Below are 20,938 nucleotides of genomic sequence, written 5' to 3'. Positions count from 1 at the left end.
ACTTCCGGGAAGTCATCCAGAGTATCCCACGCCAATGCCATTCATTCTGAAAATGGGTCACTCTTCAGACGTAGGGAAAGACAAAACAAAAAGCACGGATGTTCCGGAGTTCCTACATAAACTGGGCACTTCACACATATTTTCATTTCATCTCTATCCTTGAAATCAGTGTAAATACCTCCATTTTGCAGACTAAAATACTAGGGTTCACTGACTGGCCCAAGGCAACACGGCTTGGATGTGAACCCAGGGCTCTCTCGGCACATTTGTTTGTTTGCTTCTGCCTCGGTCACGTGCATCCAGAACATTCCTCTGAGGTTTATTCTCAGACACAGACTCTCTACCCACAGATCTAACACAAGGATATTCCTCAAGGGGAGGGGTGACTAAGTAGGGTGAGGACTGAGCTTTGGCCAATTCATGCAAATGCTGAGTCTCAGCAGCCCTAAAATCAGGACGTATAAGGGCCCTGTTGTGTCACATCCAGGTTGCTCCACAGGAGGCCTGAAGAAGCACAAAGGGGAACACAGGTACAAAGATATGTCTCAACTCAGTCTGGAAGGACCCCCAGGAGAATGGGACACCAGATGCCACTGTGGAAGAGCACTGAGGGCTGGAGGACATGGGAAGAAAAAAAAAACTTATTTTTCATTAAAATTCCCTTTGTTCTTAGGGACTTTTTTACATGCATCAATGTATTGTGTGTGGGGGTGAGTACCATGTGTCTATGCAGGTGTGCATGGGTGAGTACTATGCATATGTGCAGGTGTGTGGGGTGAGTATCATGCATCTATGTAGGCGTGTGTGGGTGAGTAATATGCATCTATGCAATTGTGGTTGCAGGAGCCCCCCAGGACATTTCCTGAGGAAAGAGAATGACTCCTCTCCCTGAGGGTCTGGAAAGAGGCCTTCCAGACCCCCTGTTTATTCCTCTATTCTGTTTTCCCTTTCATCTTGCTGTCAGATTCCTCCCTCCTCCAAGCAGGGAGCTCCTGACTCTTATCACTTCGTATCAAGTTGTGCAAAAGCCCAGCTGTCCTGACACTGGAGTGTCAGCACCCTAACTTCATAGCAACCATGAACTCTACACACCATACCTCAGCCCCTCATTCCGCTTCCCTGGAGACAACAGCTATCCAACAGAGTGCTCCTGGCAGACTCTGTACCCACTCTGTTCCAGGGAGCAACTCTCCTTAGTGACCAAATGCCCCAACTACATTTTCTTCAGGCACTTCTTCATCTCGCACTACACCTCATCTTCCTGGCCCCAGGCGCAAGGTTAATCCCTGAAATCCTGCAAATCTTTATCAGATACAGTCAGAACTCAAATAAGTAGCCCAGGCCAGTCATTCAGAGTCATGAGAGCAAAAAGGTTGTTGCCATATCTTAACACATTGACACCACACGGCAAGGCCAGAACAAGATGTCCTTAGACTCCCACTCTTGCCTCCTGGGCCCCTGGACTAGGTGTGTCAGGAGCTCAGGCCTGCAAATGTTCCACAGGCCTGCTGCTGTGGCAGCTCGGGAACCAGGAGCCATCGTCCAGCTCCTTGCCACCCTCCTCCTGCAGCCAGCTGAACGGGCATCCCCGACTGTCCAGGATGGAGCAAAACCTAAGTCCCAACCCAGCAGGAAACAAAGCTCTGTTCTTGGGCCTGCCTTTACCTCTGGAGTCCCCAGAGAGAAATTTGGAAAATGCAAATGCTGGACAGCTTTTGGGAGGAGAGGATTTAGGGTGGGGAATTACCCTGGCTCTCGGAGAAGAGAAACACAAGTGCAAATAAAGAGCACACTAAAAGCCCTGACTAGGAAGCCAAGTTGGTTAGAGCATCATCCTGATATGTCAAGGTTGCAGGTTCCATGCCAGGTCAGGGCACATACAAGAATCAACCAATGAATGAATAAATAAGTGGTACAACAAATTGATCTCTCTCTCTCCTCTCTCCTCTCCTCTCCTCTCCTCTCCTCTTCTCTCTCTCTCTCTCTCTCTCTCTCTCTCTCTCTCTCTCTCTCTCTCTCTCTATCTCGTAAATAAATAAATAAATAAATAAATAATTTTAAAGGAACACACTAAAAATTCCAACTCTAAGAACATTAGCAGCATCCACACGCACCACTCAGTCAGCTGCCATGGAGATAGGCAGGTTTTTCGGAGATGAGCTGTGGTAATATTGAGAGGCATGGATGGGTACAGAGCAGTTGCAATTAAGATATGATACCATACCTGATATCTACCAAAGGCTCTTCATTTAGGGCACAGGGATAGACACTTCCTCAACAGCTGACAGAGAAAGGAAACGTCTCAAACATCAGACTCCACGGTGATGCAATGAGGTCTGTTTGTGACCAGAGGGCCCACGCCCCCTATCACCCCCGCCAGCTCTGAGTGTCTGAGACCAGATGGTCCGTGCTTTAGAAAGGAGGAGCCTTATCAGCACAGCGCAGCCATGTTTTCTACCTCTGGGGAGGACACGGTGAGGAAAACAAAAAATGGTGAGGGGGAGGGATCGGAGCCCCCCAAAGTGAGGTGACTAGGCTCATTGCCTCTCAGGCACTTTCCCAAGAGGACAGAGGTGGGGGTCATCAGAGCCTGAAGCTCGGTCCTGCCAGCCTTGTCTTAACACAGCATGTCATACTGTCTTCCTCTGAATCTCAGCCTCCCTCAATAAAAAAAGAAATCAGAACCAGGAGCCTATGAGAACAATTTCATGTTGGGGAAATAACATGAAATCCTTGGGAAAAAAAGGGGAGGAAGCAGAATGGGAGAGAGGGCGAGGCTACATGGGTATCATAGCTTCCCATCTCCTACTCCCCAGATTTGTTTACCTCCTCACTTTTAAGAAGGCCAGCGATGTTCTTCAAAATAATATCATAAAATAAAGTAAATATCAAAGTCCAATGGCTCTGTGACCTCATCCACAAGTATAAGTTGTGCCAAAAGCATCTATAATTTTGTCTACCCATCCAAATCAGTTGAAGGAAGGTCTTTTTTTTTTTTTTTTTTTTAAAGAAAAACACACACACAAGTATTTGGGTTTTCCATTAGAAAAATAAAATACTTCTATTATAAAAGTTTTGGAAAAGTACTGGAGAAGCAAAAAATAAAGGGGGAAAGGGGAGATCAACTCTAGCCTTGCCATCCAGAGAGAAAGACAAAACATTTTGTTCTATTTCAGCCCAGTGGAAAAGACTGTCTCCTATTGAGAAAAACGATAAAGAGGAAGAGGGGGAGGGGGAGGGAGAGAAAAAGAAAAGGAAGCTCCTCATTTGAGGGTTATCTGCCGAGACAGGTCCTGGCGGGTGGGTCAGGGTGGGTCAGAGGAGGTCCATCTGGGTGTCCAGCACCTGGAGGGGTGGAACCCAGGGAATCAGGTGTGAAGCTCATTATCAAGGGGAGGAACCACACCTTTCTCTCCCTTCTTGAGCGTCTGGTCCCCTCCATTAGGAGTCAAACAAGGGTGCCAGCAGTGGTACTATCTCTTCACCTCAAATTCTGACCACACACTGAAGGGTCACGCGTTTGTTTTCTGTCATGACCTGCCAGTTGCAGGTCAGAATGATTTGAGAAAGGCTGCCCAGCGCCCCAGGTGTGCTGCAGGTGAGAGAGGGCTCCTGAAGGCACCAGAGAAGGAGTGCCATCCAGAGAGAGGACAGGGAGAGAAGTGGACAGCCTTCTCCTTGCAGTCCAGATGCCAAGGGTCTGGGTCATGCCGCAGTAATCCCTGTGGCTGAGTAAGCCGGGATTCATAGCTCGGGCAGAAATGACCTCACTGCTGATCAGGGCACAAATGAGGCTGCTCCCCACCACAAACCAGAAGAGCTCGGGTGAGCACAGCAAATCATTTTATTGTTTCAGGAAGTTTACAGACTGATATATGCTGAGGAAAGTCCACATGCAAGCAACTCATCTTTAAAGAAAAAAAAAAAAAAAATTCTTATCTAAACACAAGCACAGGCAGCCACACAAAACCATGATGGCGTTCATTCATTCAAAACACACTTCCTGAGTGGCCTGGACACAGTTGGGCAGATAGATGCTCAGGGAGCCTCTGCCCCATTCAGACAGGGTGCTGGACCCACATGGCAGAGAAGCCAACTCCACTCGCATGAGGTTCACTGCCCAGTGGGGGAGATGGACACTTAAAACAAAGACTAACGGCTGGCTGAAAGGGGGGGTAAGGAGGAGTGGGTGCTGCTCCAGGCTAAAATAGGCACAAGGGGACTAACAACCAAAGGCAGCACAGATTTTGTCTGGATCCTGACTCAAACAAGCAAGGAAAGCTGAGTATGGACAGGTGAGACCAAAGAATCACCGCTCATTCTATTACATGCAATAGTGACAAGATGGTATGAAAGAGGTTGTTCTTTCTAAAATAGATATATACTAGACTACTTAGGGGCAAAATGACGTGATATCAAAGATTTGTTGTAAAATACCTCAGGAAGAAAGAACAGGGGGGAGAAAAAAAAGAAGAATGGGAAGGAGAGAAAGGAAGAGGAGATGTAGGGAAGAGGTATGGAGGGTAGGGGGCAGGGTGCCAGCTTGGCGTAATCTTGAAATCTCAATGACTGTTGAAGCTCGGTAATGTTTATATGGGGCTCCTTGTACTATTCTCTCCATTTTTATGTTTGAAAATATGCATAACATCTTTAAGTAGAGGACTGCAATACATCATGGTGGATATCCTAATAAAGACAGGCATAAACACTGAGGGAATACGGAGCAAAGAGGATTTGTAAGAAAATAAAGCTGCCAAGTGTTTGGATATCTTTAATGACACATTCACAAATAATTGCAGCAGGTCCTTGAATAATGTCATTTCATTAAAAGTTGGTTCTTTATAATGTTGATGGAATGACTGAGAAACTTAACTGTCGCTTTTATCAATTAGTCTATGTTAAGTTGGTTTCGTTATATATCATTTCACTTAAAGTCGAAGAACTCATCAACAGTGTAAAGTGAGGCCCTAGCTGGTTTTGCTCAGTGGATAGAGCATCAGCCTGTGGATTGAGGGGGTCCCAGGTTTGAGTCCGGTCAGGGACAGATGCTCTGTTTGCGCCCCAGTGTGGGGTGTGCAGGAGGCAGCCAATCAATGATTCACTCTCATCATTGATATTTCTATCTCTCTCTCCCTCTCCCTTCCTCTCTGAAATTAATAAGGAAATATATATGTATAAAATGTAAGGTGACAATATAAGGTGGGAAACAGTAAGCACAGCTGGGAAGCTGTACTCATCAAACCTCCAAGTTCAGAGGACGGCCACAAAGTGTTCCTGCTTCCCTTGGTGTTTAATTCACCACACAGACCTCTCTCAAGCAGACAAGGCCAGAATCCTAGCCTGGTTGCTCACTAGCTTGTGTGATAGGAGCAAGTTTTTAACCTTTCTGAGTCTCCGTTTCCTCATCTGCAAAATGAGAATAACCCTACTTACTTCTTCAAAGGGCTAATGTGGGGATCTAATGATATAAAGAACAAAAAGTCCCAGCACAATGAACTGTATTCCATTTCTTGACTCTCTGAACACCAGTGACCCTTAGCTTGGGGAGGACTTCAAAGATTAGCAATGTTCAGTTCAAACCTTCTTGCACCCATACCCTCCCTCCAGGGTCAAGTCTCTCTGCCAAGATGGCAGAACCTCTACCCTTCAGTGGCAGGGAGTAAAAGGGCCAGGCCATGGCTGGGAGGCTCACCCAGATGTGGTGGAGAGAATAGACACAAGCCAATCCTAGTCAGAGAGGGATTGCCTGTACCTGTTCCTCTGCTTCTTACAGCTGCAGGGAATGGGTTTCCAATGACCATAGCTACAACCAGCCTTGGTCCTTAAGCTGATTTATGCTAAAGTGTAACTGTTTGGGTTATTAAAATAGCCAGGTGATTTAAAAAGTACAGCAAAGGGAATATAGTCAATAATATTGTAATGGCTATGTATGGTGTCAGGTAGGTACTAGACTTGTTGGGGTGATTATTCTATAATGTATGTCTAATCTCTATGCTGTACACCTGAAACTAATATAATATCATATGCCAACTGTAATCAAAAATTTAAAAAAGACTTTCATGCCCTAGCCAGTTTGGCTCAATGGATAGAGCATTGGCCTGTAGACTGAAGGGTCCCAGGTTTGATTCTGGCCAAGGTCACATGATTGGGTTGTGGGTTCAATCCACAGTAAGGGGTGTGCAGGAGGCAGCCAATCAATGATTCTCTCTCATCATTGATGTTTCTATCTCATTCTCCCTCTTCCTCTCTAAAAGCAATAAAAATATATTTAAAAATAAAAAATAAACAGCCTTTCACAAGGTTGCCACCCCTAACACATACATACACACACACACACACACATACACACACACACACACAAACATACATACACACTTAGTTTCAGGCCTCTCCCTGGAGATATAAATAAATAAACTGTAACTGGTTGGTAGTAAGCTAGTCATGACTTTCTTTTAGAAGAGAGAGATAAGCAGAAAGCCAGAGCCCTAGCCCTAAAGAAAGAAGGTGATAGAAATAAAAAGTGATGTCATTTTTTATGAAGGTATGCTCAGATTGTAACTCTCAATCACCTTATAATCATAACTGGTATACTCCAACGCCTGCCCCCCCCTCCCCCAAAAAACACACACACTAAAAAAAAAAAAAAAAAAAAAAAAAAACACCCTGAAATCAGTCCTAAGGTAGAGGTTATTTCAGCTAACAAACACAATTAGACCATCCCAGAAGCCAACTCTCAGAGGTGAGACCTGTCCATGGCATAGGCAAGCTTTGACCCCAAAAAGCTCCAAACACCAGCCAATCCCTTCCCATCACATGACAAACACCAGCCCTCGCCTTAATTAGAGGACAGGGTGGGCAAAGGGACCCGCAGGCTGAACAATCTGGGCTAACCTGAGTCCGGCCAAGTGCTTTACCAAGAAGCACTCCCTGAATCGTTTCGGAGGCCAGGAGCCCCCATCCGCACACAGTAGGGCCATGATCATGCCGCGGGACACCCACCTTCCACAGCCACGGGGCAACAAGAAGAGCACTGGCCTTAGCTCTGGCAAAGCTAAGCTGGGTCTGAATCCTGGCTCGGCCACTTTCTGTGTGACCCTGGGCACTCATCCTACCTGCGGCTATTTCCCATCTCTAAAGTGAGGAGGGTAAAACTCTGGGAGCGTATTCACGAAATTGAATGCACAAGTACCACAGGGCGGGACCTGTCTCCCAGCCAGGACTTAATAAACCTTTCTTCTCTCTGCCTAAAGGTCAATTTTTGCTGCAGTTAGTCTCCAGAGCATCAGGTGAGCTGCTCTGGAGAACTGAGGTCCACTGTTGGGAAGGGGACAGGAGCAGAGCTGGTGCAGGTGCCAGGACACCTTCCCCGCTCCCCCCCCCCCACACCCCCAACCTTACCCACACCAGTCCCCTGCAAACATCCGAGGGCCAACAGGGGGCCGATTAGTGACTTCACCCCTCAACCGAACCACGGAGGACTCTAGTGATCAGGCAAGACTGACAGCAAGAGGGTCCACGTGCAGCCCAAGGGCCCTTACAGAGCCTAAGGAACACACCTCCAAACGAAAGCTTGTCGGCTTTCCGAACCCAGGCTTCAGAATAAACAATGCTGACGGGAGGCGCACGTTTACTCTGGTTTCAACACGCCTCTTCCCCATCCAGCAAAAAAAGCCCTTCCCAGCTTGGCCTTGGCGGTGAGGTGAGCCCAGGATATAGTTAACCCCACGGACTCCAGCCTGGAAACCAGGTCCGCGGCGGCGGCGGGGGCTGCGGGCAGGACCCTGCGTCTCCCCAAGGCCAAGGCCATTCGGGCAGGCCAGGTGGGCGCCGCAGACGCCGGCAGGGGTCCCCCTGGGCCTGGGCTGGGCGCGGGCTGCTGGGGACCACAGCATGCCGGCCCCCAGGGCCACATCAGGGCCCCAGACCCGGTCCTAGCCCGCAAGCGGCGAGGCCACTGACATTTGGCTCCACTTAACTTCCTGTTGTGAAGGAGGGAGGGGAACACGGCGGGGAGGGAGGGGGTGTCAGTGAAAAGCCAGGAGAGAGCGTGAACGGCGCGGAGCCCACATCCTGGGAAGCTAAGTTTGCAGACCATCCTCCGCCCGGCTGGCAGGTCGGCACCGCCGGCGCATTGCGCCCACTCCGCATGGACGGTTGGGGTTTTTCTAGGCTTAGCGTTGCCGGGTTTGGGTGTCGGCGGGCAGAGGAAGAGGTAGTTCCGGGCACGGTGGGAGGTTTTTTATTTCGTTCTAAGCCGTTCAGCGAGGGCTCGAGCAGCCCCGGCCTCCCGGGCAGCGCCACCTGCTCGCCGGGTGCCCGGTGGGTCTGAGGCAGGAGATGCTGCCGCCGCACCTGACCCTCCCGGGCGCCGGCTAGGACCCAGAGTCCAGGCTCTGCTGGCACGGTCCCCCACCCCGTGGTACCCGCCCGCCCGCCGTGCGCCGCCCGCCTTACCTACAGCCTTGCTGGCCACGGAGCCAAGGGCCAGCTCCTGCCTTCTCCTCGGCCTCCTCGGGCCCAGTGGTCAGGACGCGCAGGCCGCCTGCGGAGCTGGGAGCGAGTGAGCGAGACGCCCCGCGCAGGCTTAGCCCGGAGAGCGCCCGCAGTTCAGCGCCTCGCGGCCGGCGGCGCTGGGAGCCGCCCCATCGGCGCTGCGGCCAATGACAAGGCAGCTGGGGGCGCGGCCCCGCCCCCGCCCCGAGGGCTGCGACCAATGGCAGCGCGGCACGGAGCCCCCGCCCTCGCCCCTCCACCCTGCTCCCCTCCCGACCGTCTCCGCCCCGGCGGGGCCAGCTGTCACCGCGGCAGCTGTGGGCGCACGTGGGCCGCAGCCGGGCCGGTGCTCGGGGAGGGGCGGGCGCCCCCATCCGGACCTGCACAGATTGGAGACCCGCGCGGAGGGCCGGTGTGGGCGGGGCGTAGCGATGCTGCGAAATGCCAGCCCAGGTGCTGTTATTCTGCTGTCAAGGGAGGAGTCAAGGGCTGGCTGGCTCGCGCTCCTTAGCCTAGGCAGCTATCTGGAAAGCCAGCAGCATGGTCCCCTTTTGGAGTTGGGGGACGGCTGCTGTGGGCCTTCTCCTTGCTTTCCTTCTTGGCCCCTCTGGGCTTCAGCGAACGCCCTGCTTGCTAGCTTATAGGCTCTCCCCCTCACTGGACCGCCCTTGCTTAGAATAACGCTGGTGGGAAGCGGGAGGGGGTGCGGTGCAGTCAGGCCACCTAAGCTACATAAGAGCCCTCTTTTCTCGGCCGTCAAGTGGCTACCTTAATCTCTGCTCTGCCCCTTCCCGGGTTGCCCATACGCCCACAGCTCCAGGAGCAACATTCACAGGAAGGACAGGGCAGATGGTGTGGGGTCTGACCATGAGGGGTATAAAGCAGCTTTGCAAACTGTAAATACAGCAGACACCTTGCAGTGATTCAGGGAACGAGGATCCCATGGGTGGAAGTCATGTCTTACTCACCTCTGGGAGTAGGGCTCATCACAGGCTTGGCCCGGGGTAGGCATCAGTAAATGTTCTTGGAACTGAGCTGATGGAGTGGGAAGAAGAACAGGCAGACCTGGGGCAGGAGACGGTACTGTGACTCCAGGCTGCTGGAATTTTCACAGCACAGACCACCCTGTGCGAACACTATGTGCCCTCGCAGGGCAAGTACACACAGAGCAGTTTGCCCCCGTCAAACCTGGTGGCGTATATATATATTTTCTATTTCTTACCACGTGATTCTACTCCAGGCCTTTTGGGCTCATTTAATCCTGACAATGGGTCTGGAAGGCACTCATTCTTGTCATCCGCTTTTACCGATGTGGAAACTGAGACTGGGTAACTCGTCAAGGGCACATATAATAGTTAATAAGTATCAGAGTCTGGATTCGAGCCAGAAGCTATCTGACTCCACAGTGTGCAATTGGGGCTTCTGCAGCCCTGCCCATATGTCTAGAGTGCAGGACAGACCGGGTCTGTCTCTGAAGGAACCATGCTGGGGCCTGCCCTGCCCTAACATCGATGGAGCTCAGGGCTGGGCACTGGCGGAGACAAGAGTTGAGACGGGCATGGCCCTGCCTTATTTACAGAGTGATAGAGGAAAGCCGAGACAGAGAGGAGCTTTAGGAAACTGTTACCTTTGCCCCCAGCTCAAGGCCTGATCCGATACAAAGCCTCCCGCTTCTGGCCTGGGCCTGAAATAACCATGTTGGCGATGGAAATGCAATCAGCTCATTCATTCATTCATTGCACAAATGCTACTGTGAGCTGGGTGTGGTTCCTATGTTCCTATAACTTATAATGCAGCTGATAAATAATCAGAAGTAGTACATGGTGCTATGGAGCTAGCTGTATTTATTTATTTTTTACTAATTTTACTTTTATAATCCCCATCACCTTGTCTATATAGCACAGCGTTCTCCAAATTAAACAAATTAAAGACTACTTTAGGAACACTGTGAGCCAACCAAATTTTGTAGAGATAGCATTGCTCAGCACAGTTCTTATAGCTCAAAAAACTCAAATGTATCAGTGGGTTCCTAGGACCTCTGCCTCTTCCCATCTTTCCACTCCCAATATTTTTAACTCCAGGGGCTCAGGTCAGAAAGACCCTTGCTAGGTGGATCTCAGGGCTGAGAGGTGAGCTTTTCCTTAGATGTAGGCCAAGCTGGGAGGTGATGGGGGATAACTGCGTAGAGGGAGATAGGCCTTGGGACCTTTGAGCCGGTGGTCAGAGCCTGTCACCACTACACACAAGCCACCTTGCTGGCCACTTCCCTGTGGGGTGGAGAGGCCTGGAGACAGGAGGTCCCAAGGCCCCTCCTCTGGACAAAGCAGTAGCCCTGGGCTATCCCGCTGGTCTCTGACTGTGGGAGTTTATACAACTGAGATCATGCAAGGTGAGAGCAGACCCTAGAGAAAATACCTTGGCCCCTCACTTAACAGATTAAAGAAATAAAATAAAATAAAAAACACTAAATGGAACAGGAAGACACTTGTGAGTACCACAGACTATGAGAATGAGTTCCAGGTTCCCAACGCCTCTGCCCCACTCTTAGCATCCCAGGCAAACTACGCGTCCTTATGCCATAACTCGGGAGTCTATATTTAATAACAACCTCTTCCTTAGCCCACTCTTCTAGGATAGTGAGTGTGTGCTTGTGAAGGTTGTCTGGGAGGGGCAGATGGCCACATTAGCATCAGAGGGAGGGAGGGAGAGAAGGAAGGCCCAGATTCATCCCTAAAAATATCTTCATCTCAGACTAGAAGCAACAGGCTTCGACGCCACTATGTGCTCCTCCCCAGGAAAAGAACTCTGGGGGAGTGGGGAGGGGTGGGGGTGGGGCAGGATCTTTATCCTCGCTGGTTACCCACCTCACAATGCTTTTGGAGGGATGCATGGGGTGTTGGGCTTGGCTTCCTTTTATTTGCAAGCCAGCACTTTGCTTAAAGGAAGGTAAACATTGAACGAAGCAGATTCTTGCTATGAAGATGTTCTGTAGCGAAGCCAGGGTGCTTCTCGCAGCATTTGGTTGGCAGGGGAAAGAGTTGCCACCGATGCCTCACTCCCTCCAAGTGCAAAGGGGTCCGAGCCCTGGACCTCTTCCTCACATGCAGTCATTCCACCAGGAAGGGGTGAAACAGTGAGCGGTTCTCACCAGCTTCCTCCTCAGCTGCTGTCAAAGGGCGCTGGGCTTTGGGAAAGAAGAGAGAGGCTGGTATCCAGAGTGCAGTGACCTTGCTGAATGGGGAGAAAAGGCTGATGGGCCCCAGGCCACCTTGGGGATTATCTTTGGAGGAGGACCTTCTAAGCCAGGAAGTAGAAACGGAGGTACCTCCCCAAAACACGCAGGAATGTGTGAGAAGCGAGATCCCTGGGGCCTCATTCCAGTGTGATATCTGGATAGGCCCAGAACGCACTATTTTTTTGTGAATAAGATAGAAAAGGTCTCTAGGAGCTTTCCAGGCCTATCATACTTACGGTGGGTTTTCCAGGGACAGGTTGGAGGAGAAAAGGCACCTGTCAAAATCAGTAATACCCTCAGAGTCACCACAGCAATGTGGGCATGTTGGCAGCAATGGTGGGAAAGTCAGTGCTGGAGGGCTGAGGTTGGAGACAGGAGGTGCTGTGCCAACCAGAGCAGAGAGAGAGACACAGAGAGTGGGTGTGCAGAAGGGGAGAGGAGGAGACACAGGGTCACGAAGGAACATGTCCCAGCCTCAAATAGCCTACTGACACACACACACACACACACACACACACACACACACACACACACTCAAAGCTAACTGTCAAATCCAAGGGCTTAATTCTAGATACCAGAGACTAAACAATGGCACAAAAAACATTGCACCCTCACAGCAGACTGGGCCACACCCACAACCTAGGCAGAGTCTCGTTTATGCAAACCCGAAGCCCATTCTAGAACACGTTGCCATAGCAGAACGGAGCTAGGAAGGCAGCTCCCGAACCCTCCACAGAGCAGCTGTCCAGGGGCAAGGGCAGGGATACTCTCCTCTGTGACAGCCCGTGGAGGGGACTCACTCAAGCTCATCTGTCTGTTTGTCCATCATCTATCCCCCCCACAAACATGTACAGTGCAGGTGTTCTAAGAGACATCGGAACCAAGTCATTAGTAGTACAGATCCTGAAGTCAGGATGCCTGAGTTTGAATCCAAGCTCTGCCATTTACTGGGTCACCTTGGGCAAGTGACTTAACCTCTCTGTGCAACAGGTCCCTCACCTGTGATACCGGCATAGTAAGGGTGTGATATGTGCGTAGAACAGTGACTGGGACATAGTAAATTATATAGAAGGGTTTTTTGAATTTAAAAATAGGGGGTGAAGAGGTGGCCGAGTGATTAAGGTGACGGACTGCTAAAAATAGGGGGCTGAGGCCTATCTGGTGTTGTTCAGTGGTTAGAGTGTCGGCCCCTGCACTGAAGGGTCACAGGGTCAATTCCTAGTCAAGGGCAAGTACCTGGGTTGAAGGTTTAATCCCCAGTCCTGGAAGAGGTGCATGCAGGAGGCAATCTCTCTCTCTCTCTCCCTCATTCCCTCATTCCCTCCTTTCTACTCTCTCTAAAAATCAATGGGGGGAAATATCCTTGGGTAAGGATTTTTTAAAAAAATTAGAGTTCATAAGAGGCATCATTTGATCAACTGCAGGTTAGGGACATGGCCACTTCCACTACTAACCGTGTGTATATACTAGTATCTCTCAGCCACACTCTGAGGTGCATACTATCATCACCCACACCTTAATGATGAGAAAATAGAGACTTGGTGAAGTGAAGTTACTGGCCCAAAGTCTCCCAGGAGCCAGCATATGGTGGGGTGAATCTAACCGGCTGACTCCAAATGTGATCCTTATACCCTCCTCACTTAAGACTGGGGATTGCTCCAGGGCTAGCCAACCAACCATATAACCCCAGGGGTGATGGGTCCCACAGACATGCAGGGACCTGTGGTCCACGCAGGTTCCTTCTTCCGGATCAGCATGCGGATACACCTGTGAGAGAAACTCTCTCTTTCCACAGAAGGCAGGGCTTCCAGATAATGTGCTCCGTATACAGTGGAGGAGACCAGACTGTAACAGAAGAGAAAGCATCTAAAAGCAACAGCCCCAGTTCTCTTTCTCTGAGTTTCCCTGGCCCGGCCCTCCTCTGTGTTGGCTTTGTCTTCAGCCTGGTTTTCCTCTCTGCAGCCAGTGCTAAGAGCTCTTGCCGCCACAAGCTACCTTACCCAGAAGAGAACGTATCTGATCAAGCATTCCAAGCAGGAGTCTCAAGACCCACTCTGAATGAACTGGCTCCATGCCTGCTTGAACCCCTGCCATGGCCAGAGGACTGGAATGTGCTGATTGGCCGTGCCTGTCAGGGCCCCTGCCTGGACCTGGGGTGGGCTCAGCTTCTTCTGAGACTCACAGGCTGCATGGCAGAGAGGTGCACACCGGAATGAAAGTGGAGAGCGATTAGGACGGGAGGAGCAGGGAGAGATGACTATAGATTGGGAAGAAATAGCAGATACCCTGGTTCCATACATGCTTTCTGTGATTCTCTGCCCCTGGGTTTTCTCTAGCTCCAGCAGCTCAGACGATACACAGGACCAGCCAGAGCATCAGAGATACTGGAGCAACCTTTAAACAAGGGTGGGCGGGCAAGAGTTGGTGGATTCATGCCCTAAATGTCTCACCACACCAGAGGGGTATCTTGGAGGTGTGTGCTATGTCTGTGTCTGTCCCATAGATCCCCAGCAGGACTGAGCCCCAGGTGCCCCAGCAGTAACCTGCTCATTAACCTACCCTCTCTTGGTGTCCCTCGGTCACTTCTCTGTCACACTTCCCCAGTCCCATGCTGTACCTCGTGAGATTACTTCCCAAATAAACTGCTTGCACCCAAATTCTTATCTCAGAGTCTTCTGGGGCGACCCATCCAAAGACAGTCACCTGAGCCCCTGACCTTCTTCACCTTACAGTGAGCAACAGCGTGACATTCAATGTGCATTGCTCACACAGCCCCCAGCATAGAGGAGGTGTCAGTAAATGTTTGTTGGAGGAAAAAAGAGAGGAACCTGCTTAGAAACAAACAGTCTGCTAAGCAAGGTGTTTGTGCCACTGTCAACAGAAGAAACGTTCAAACCCGTAGAGAAGTTTTATGTGTTTATTTAAGCCAAACTGATGGCCATTGCTGGGAAGCAAAACCTCAGTGGGTAAAATGCTCCAGAAAATGGCAGGTTTGCACCTTATTTTATACATTACCTATCCAAAGAGGACGCATAATTGGGCTGCATGAAATTCATTGGTGATAGATTAGGGAAACAGGAGAAAGCAAAGTGGGGGACCCTTTGAGATTAGATAAAAAGTAAAACGATAGACATATACTTCTTTTCTTCGGTGGATGCAGGATAGTTAACAGTCAACTATTCACTCATTAACAATGAGAGGATTTGTGGTTTCAGCTCTGGGCCTGATTTTGTTTTGAGGGGTCCAGAAAAATAAAAAACCTCTGCTAATGCAAAGGCATGTTTCTCAGGTATGTTATCCTAGACTCAAACAGAAGGGCTCAGTTAAGGTGAAGACTAAGCTTTGTTATGGAAAAACACTGCCTAAGAGAATGACTACCCACCACGAACTACTTTTAGTTAAGAAGTTTTCATTTTAGATCATACTACGTGGTGACTCTAGGTCTCTGAGTTTGTCAGGCTGCCATGCAGCCCGCCCCCAAGTTTAGTAAGTGGCCTCTTCATGTCCACACCGCCACCCACTGTTCTCTCCAAGGAGCCTGGACCAGAGCTGCAGAGGCGGGCCCATGTGAACTCGCAGAAGGAATGTACGCTTTTCCTGTCTCAGAAAGTTATCCTGACCTCCTCTTCTATTCTCGACTTCCCACTCCCCACCCACCCACCTCATTAAGCTTTTCTCTAAGTTCCGTGCATTTTGTAGCAGATAAATACATTTTAATTAAAATTCAATTCCTGTCCAACTGCTTTTCTATTCAAATCTTTCCCCACAGGCAGCTTAGATGTCAAGAGACCGCCCAAGCCCAGCCTCTAATCCATTCAGAAGGGGCCATTCTCCCCCAGCCAGGTGAGCTGGGTCTGCAGGAGCATCGGACTGATCCGGGGATGGAGCTGAAGGCCCTGCAGAGGAGCCCGCATCGCCTTCACGGGTCAGGTTCCTGTACAACCTGGGTTTCAGCCTCTGCTCTCCCTAACGGGGTGATTTTGGGCAAGCTAGGCAAGGGAGATAATAACCCTACTTTGTGAGAAGAGAGCATAAGATCAGAGGAGGGAACATACAAGAAGGCACATTAGCCCTAACTGGTTTAGCTCAGTGGATAGAGCGTCAGCCTGCAGAATGAAGGGTCCCAGATTTGATTCCGGTCAAGTGTATGTACCTTGGTTGTGGGCACATCTCCATTGAGGGGGGGAGAGGAGGGAGTGCAGGAGGCAGCTGATTGATGTTTCTAACTATATCCCTCTCCCTTCTTCTCTGTAAAAAATCAATAAAATTTATTTTTTTTAAAGGCACATCATTGGCCCTGATTACATGTTAGTTGCTTCCCTCCATCCGTGAGTGCAGTGTTTTTCTTTAATTTTTTTATTAAATTATTATCTCTGTACATATACCATTGCCCCGCCCCCCCTCCCATACATGAGTGCAGTGGTTTTGTATTGTAGCAACTTACTGAGCCAGAACTGGGTTTCCCAGAACTCCTTTTTCTGGGTGCTCTGCTTCCAGTTAGCACTGGCTGCCAGGGACATTTGCATGGGATTAGAAAGGTGGCAGTGACAGCGGGCTATGCACCTGGAAGGTCAGTGCAGGGCTCTAGGCACCGCTATTGTGCATGCATGTTGTTGGTGTGAGGCAAGTGCCTGGTACCTAGACACAGCCTCCCCCAACTCACACAGGCACTGGGGTTCCTTCCGCTCCCGTGAGCCCCAGTCCCAGGGAAGGAGAGCAATGTTCACTGAAGCAGGTGGAGAGCGTGAATTCTCTCCTCTTCTGCCTTTTTGACCTATTTAGGCACTCAGAGGATTGGGTGACTTCCAACCGCCTTGGGAGGGCCATCTGCTTTACTTGGTCTACAGATTTAAACACTAATAATCTCATCCACAAACACCGTCACAGGCACACCCAGAAATCATGTTTAACCAAATATCTGGGCATCCTGTGGCTGGTCAAGTTGACATAAGATTAACGATCACACTTGCAGAAAGCAAAGATCTGGGAGGTTAAATACCGTGTCTTAGTAACTGGCAGAACTAAAATTCAAAGCCTGCTCTGTCTCCCTCTTGTGCCTAAGCTCCTGTCACTTAGTCAGTCTGAAACTTATCAGAAATACATATCTCATCAACTAGAAACGTACTGAACATGTAGTAAATACTAATTAGGGACAGGAAAGACTCTGAGACACATTGGTTGAAAATGTTTAAGATGCCAGGGACGTGGGCAAAAAAGAGATGGGCATATCTCAAAAGAAGTAACAATACTGTCAAGAGGGAATAAATTGTCGGTCATGGGACAAGTCATTCATGAGACAAGCTGGCTTGGGCCACAGCTCCACTGAATGGGACTGATCCCTCTCTGGGCAGGCATATCTGAAGAGAAATCTGACTTCTCACAGAAAGAGTTGTAGCTGCACAATTCAGCAGTCAGTGCCCTCCCACTGGCCAACACTCCCTGACAGTCCAACTGGGAGAAAATCAAAGAAGTGATTGAGTGAGGGCTGCTCTGGGTTGGTGCCCGAGAGTCACAGGATCCCAGGACAAAGCAGGAAGGCACGGCCACAGTGGCCTTCTAAGAATGCCTGAGAGGCCAGCCCTCGAGGTTTTCTATTTCCCCGAGGACTGAGGGAAGTGTCTTAGAACACGGCTGTGGCTGCCCTATGGACAGCATGCACCAAAGCAAATTATGTTGCGTGGTTCACTCAGGGCAAAGGAGGAAGAGGAGGAGGAGGAGGAGGAGGAGGAGGAGGAGGAGGAGGAGGAGGAGGAGGAACCCGGGAGAGGGGCACAGAGAGACCCAGGAAAGAGGGGCCGTGAAGCATCACCCCACTGGGTCCAGCCTGTCTCTCCCCATTTCCTCCCCCATCTCTCCTGGTTTGAGGGCATCGTGCCTGCTGTTCCCCTCCCAAAGGCCCTCCCTCTTCTTTTCCATGCAATGAGGACTGGCACTCCCTTTCAGACAGTGTTCTAAGTCACCACTTTAAGAAGTCTTCCTCCTGCCTTGGTTCATGCTCCTTCCGCACTCTGCACTCACCGTGAGGGTTTGCACCCTCTCTGGTGGTTTCTCACGCACCTGTATCATCTCCCTCAGAGCGGGCCATGCCTCTGAAATGCTTTTCTTCTGTATATTGAAAATAGGCTTTACCCATTTTAATAAAAGCTTTGCCCAATAAAAAAGAAGAATATTTTAAAAATATAGATAATGTCATCACCCTGAGATTTGGAGCATCAATAACTTGGATATGGATCTTCTCTTATTATTAGTATATGCACCTATGAAACCACATAGCTCTAAGGCAATAGGAGAGAGGAGTTAAGAGCATGCATGGGACTTGGTAGTTAAATCAGCTTGGGTTGGAATCTCAAATCTAGCTGCATGAGCTAAGACAAATTAATTAGTCTCTCTGAACTTAAAATACACATAAAAAGTTCATTGTTTCAACCATTTCAAGGTGTAAAACTCAGTGGCATTAAATAAATTCTTACTATCATGCAATAATAAATTCTTACTATCACTATACCTAGTGAAATAAATTCTTACTATCACTATACCTAGTTCCAATTATATATAATTATATATAAAATTCTTATTTCAGAGAGGAAGGGAGAGGGGGAGAGAGATAGAAACATCAATGAAGAGAGAGAATTATTGATCAGCTGCCTCCTGCACACCCTGCACTGTGGATAGGGCCCACAACCCGGGCATGTGCCCTTGACTGGAATCGAACCTGGGACCCTTAGTCCACAGGCCAATGCTCTATCCACTGAGTCCAAACAGCTAGGGCCAGAATATTTTTATCAGCTCAAAAGGAAATCCCACACCCATTAGGTCATCACTCTCTATTCCCTTGTCCAGCAATTGGCAACCACTAATCTGCTTTTAATCTCTGTGGAAAATCACTTTCTCTTCAGCCTTCCTCTCTTAGTTTTTTTCCTGCAGCTTGGTCAATTGTCTCTCATCAAACAAACCAAGTCAAATTTTATAAAGGAAACAAGTAAAAACAAAACAAAACAAAAACCCTACAAAACAAATGTATGTAAAATGATTTGACACATGTTACTGAGGTCCCAGAACACCTCAGTGTTTTGTTTGTAGATGCCAAAGAAATAACGTGGAGGACTGGCTGTGGAAGACATGGGTTTATTAGAACTTAAGTGCCCACAGAGTTCACCACAGCACCAGCTGCCACTAAGTCCCATTTGGCCTGTGGACAGACCCACCGGGCGGTGCTATTGTTTTACCTCCGCTCAGACTTTGCCAACACAAGGTTTTATAGAGGACAGAAAACAGAGAAAAGCAGGGCAGGCAGAGGGAGGCAGACATGCCATGCACAAGCTGTGTAAGAGCCAGGTGAGAGGCAGCCACTGAAGTGTCAAACAGGCAGATTCAACACCTGCTAGAGATGGAAGCAGGAGATGGAGCCGTGGACCATAGAGAGGATGGGTTCAGAAGTTGTTTTGCTTTACATGTGGTCTGTTAATTTAGGTGAATTTTGTTCAGGTGGCTGAAAGGTTACTATGTAGGGGTGGAGAGCCCATTACTGCAGGGTGGCAGAACAAAAGATGCGTCAAGTCCTCTGCGCGGCTGGGCTGGCCCTGCCCACAATGCCAACAGCACACAAGAGCCACCTGAATAGAGCCTGTTACTTGGACAGAGGCCCAGTGAAGGGCTATTGTTTTGTATTATTCATCTCAGAGAATTTGGTTGTTTTAAGGGAACTTTTTCCACCTAAGCCCTTAGGGGAAGAGAAAGCACTTCCGTATGAAGAATGCAGCTGTATAATAGGATTCACTGTAACGGAACTTCACCTGGTCAGGCTTTGTCTTTAAAAGCCTATGTGCTTACACATTTGTTAGCAGAGGGTTTGCAGGACTCTTTGCTGTTTAAGAGACAGTAAGCATCCAGCTAATGACTTTCTCACCAGTAAAAGTATCACTCCCCCACTCCAGCTCACAGTTCTTATCTGTAAAAGGAGGGAGTGGACCTGGGGCCTGCCTGCTCCCTCTCTCCCTCCCTCCCATCACCCTACATGCATGGAGCTCCCAGTAGTGCAGGGTACAACTGGAGGCTCTGAGGGTATACAGAGATCAACAAAACCCGATTAAACCATTTCCCTACACACAGTTCATTTGCAGTTTTGCAGGGAAACTACAACCCAAATCACTGTGCTGTAGCACAGGTTTCATCGCCTCTCACTGAAACGCTTTCAATGGCTTCCCAACCAGTTTCCCTGCCTTTGTTCATTGTGTTCTACCCCTTCCAGGGGACATGTCTGAAGCGTGGATCCAAACAGGGCACTGCTCTTCAGCCCCATCACAACAGGCACGTGCATGCCGTGTTTTCTTTACCTGTGATATACTCCCCTTATTCTCAGTGTCTTCCACACTCCTAGTCAACTGTCCTGGCCCACCGCCTTGCTTTTTCTGTGCCCACCCCCTTATCAGAATGAATGCCTCCCTCCCACTGTGCTAGCCCACACATACTTAGTTTTAGTGTTTATCAGAGGATGGTCATTTACCCGTCTGTCTCCTCAAATAGCCTACAACACCCTATTGGGGAGGGACAGACCCTAATGATTTGGTTTCCTCAGAGCATGGCACGTAGCTAGTGCTGAAGCAATGGTTGTGAAGTTGTTGAATGTCAGAGGTGAGATGTGAGTTAAGAGGGGCACAATATCCAGAAAAATTGCTGGATATAAATATAAGGACAAAAACATTCTGCCCTTTGCTTTCCCAAGCCATAGCCATGCATTTGGAGGAATCCCAGCCACCAGGGACATGTTTTGTTTTTTAATTTCAGGCATAAGGAAACAAAGTCTTCAACATCAAACACTCATGTAGCCACCATACTTGTCATTTTGCCATACTTGCTTCAGACATTTTTCTTTTTCTTTTTTAAAGACATATTACAGTTAATGCATGCTCTGTACCCCAAAGGGATCCATTCTCTTTCCTTATGAATTTGGTATTTTTTTAGACTGATGTACATTTTTACACTTTGACTACACAGGCATATGTTTCTTAACAATGTTTTGTACTTTTTTCATATTTTGAAACATTAACTTGATAGAGAGTCATACTATGTGTATGAAATCACAATTTGTTTTTCCCCTTAATGTGTTCTTGAGATTTACCCATGTTGGTATTTGAGATTTAATCGTGAGAATATGCTAATTTGTTTTGACTGTTGTTTTTAAATTTTTTAATTAAAAAAATTTTTTTTTTA

General features: G+C 48.9%; 1 protein-coding gene across 9 annotated transcripts in view; it reads right to left on the bottom strand.

Moving 5' to 3' along the window:
- MICAL2 (microtubule associated monooxygenase, calponin and LIM domain containing 2) overlaps positions 1-8,634 on the bottom strand; it is a 196,734-nt gene extending 188,100 nt beyond the window's left edge. For 3 of the 9 annotated variants that reach the window (XM_084893501.1, XM_084893502.1, XM_084893503.1), the window contains exon 1: positions 8,455-8,622. The gene's annotated coding sequence lies outside the window, so the exon portion shown is untranslated. Of the gene's footprint in view, positions 1-8,454 lie in introns of all 9 variants that reach the window. The other 6 variants (XR_014795853.1, XM_084893505.1, XM_084893500.1 and 3 more) reach the window with 4 other exon arrangements.
- Positions 8,635-20,938: the final 12,304 nt, after the last annotated feature.

This window comes from Pipistrellus hanaki, assembly GCF_964339955.1.
Source record: "Pipistrellus hanaki genome assembly, chromosome: 9".
Classification (NCBI taxonomy): Eukaryota; Metazoa; Chordata; class Mammalia; order Chiroptera; family Vespertilionidae; genus Pipistrellus; species Pipistrellus hanaki.
The sequence above is the reverse complement of the archived record's forward strand: the minus strand, read 5'-3'. Positions and strand labels throughout refer to the sequence as shown.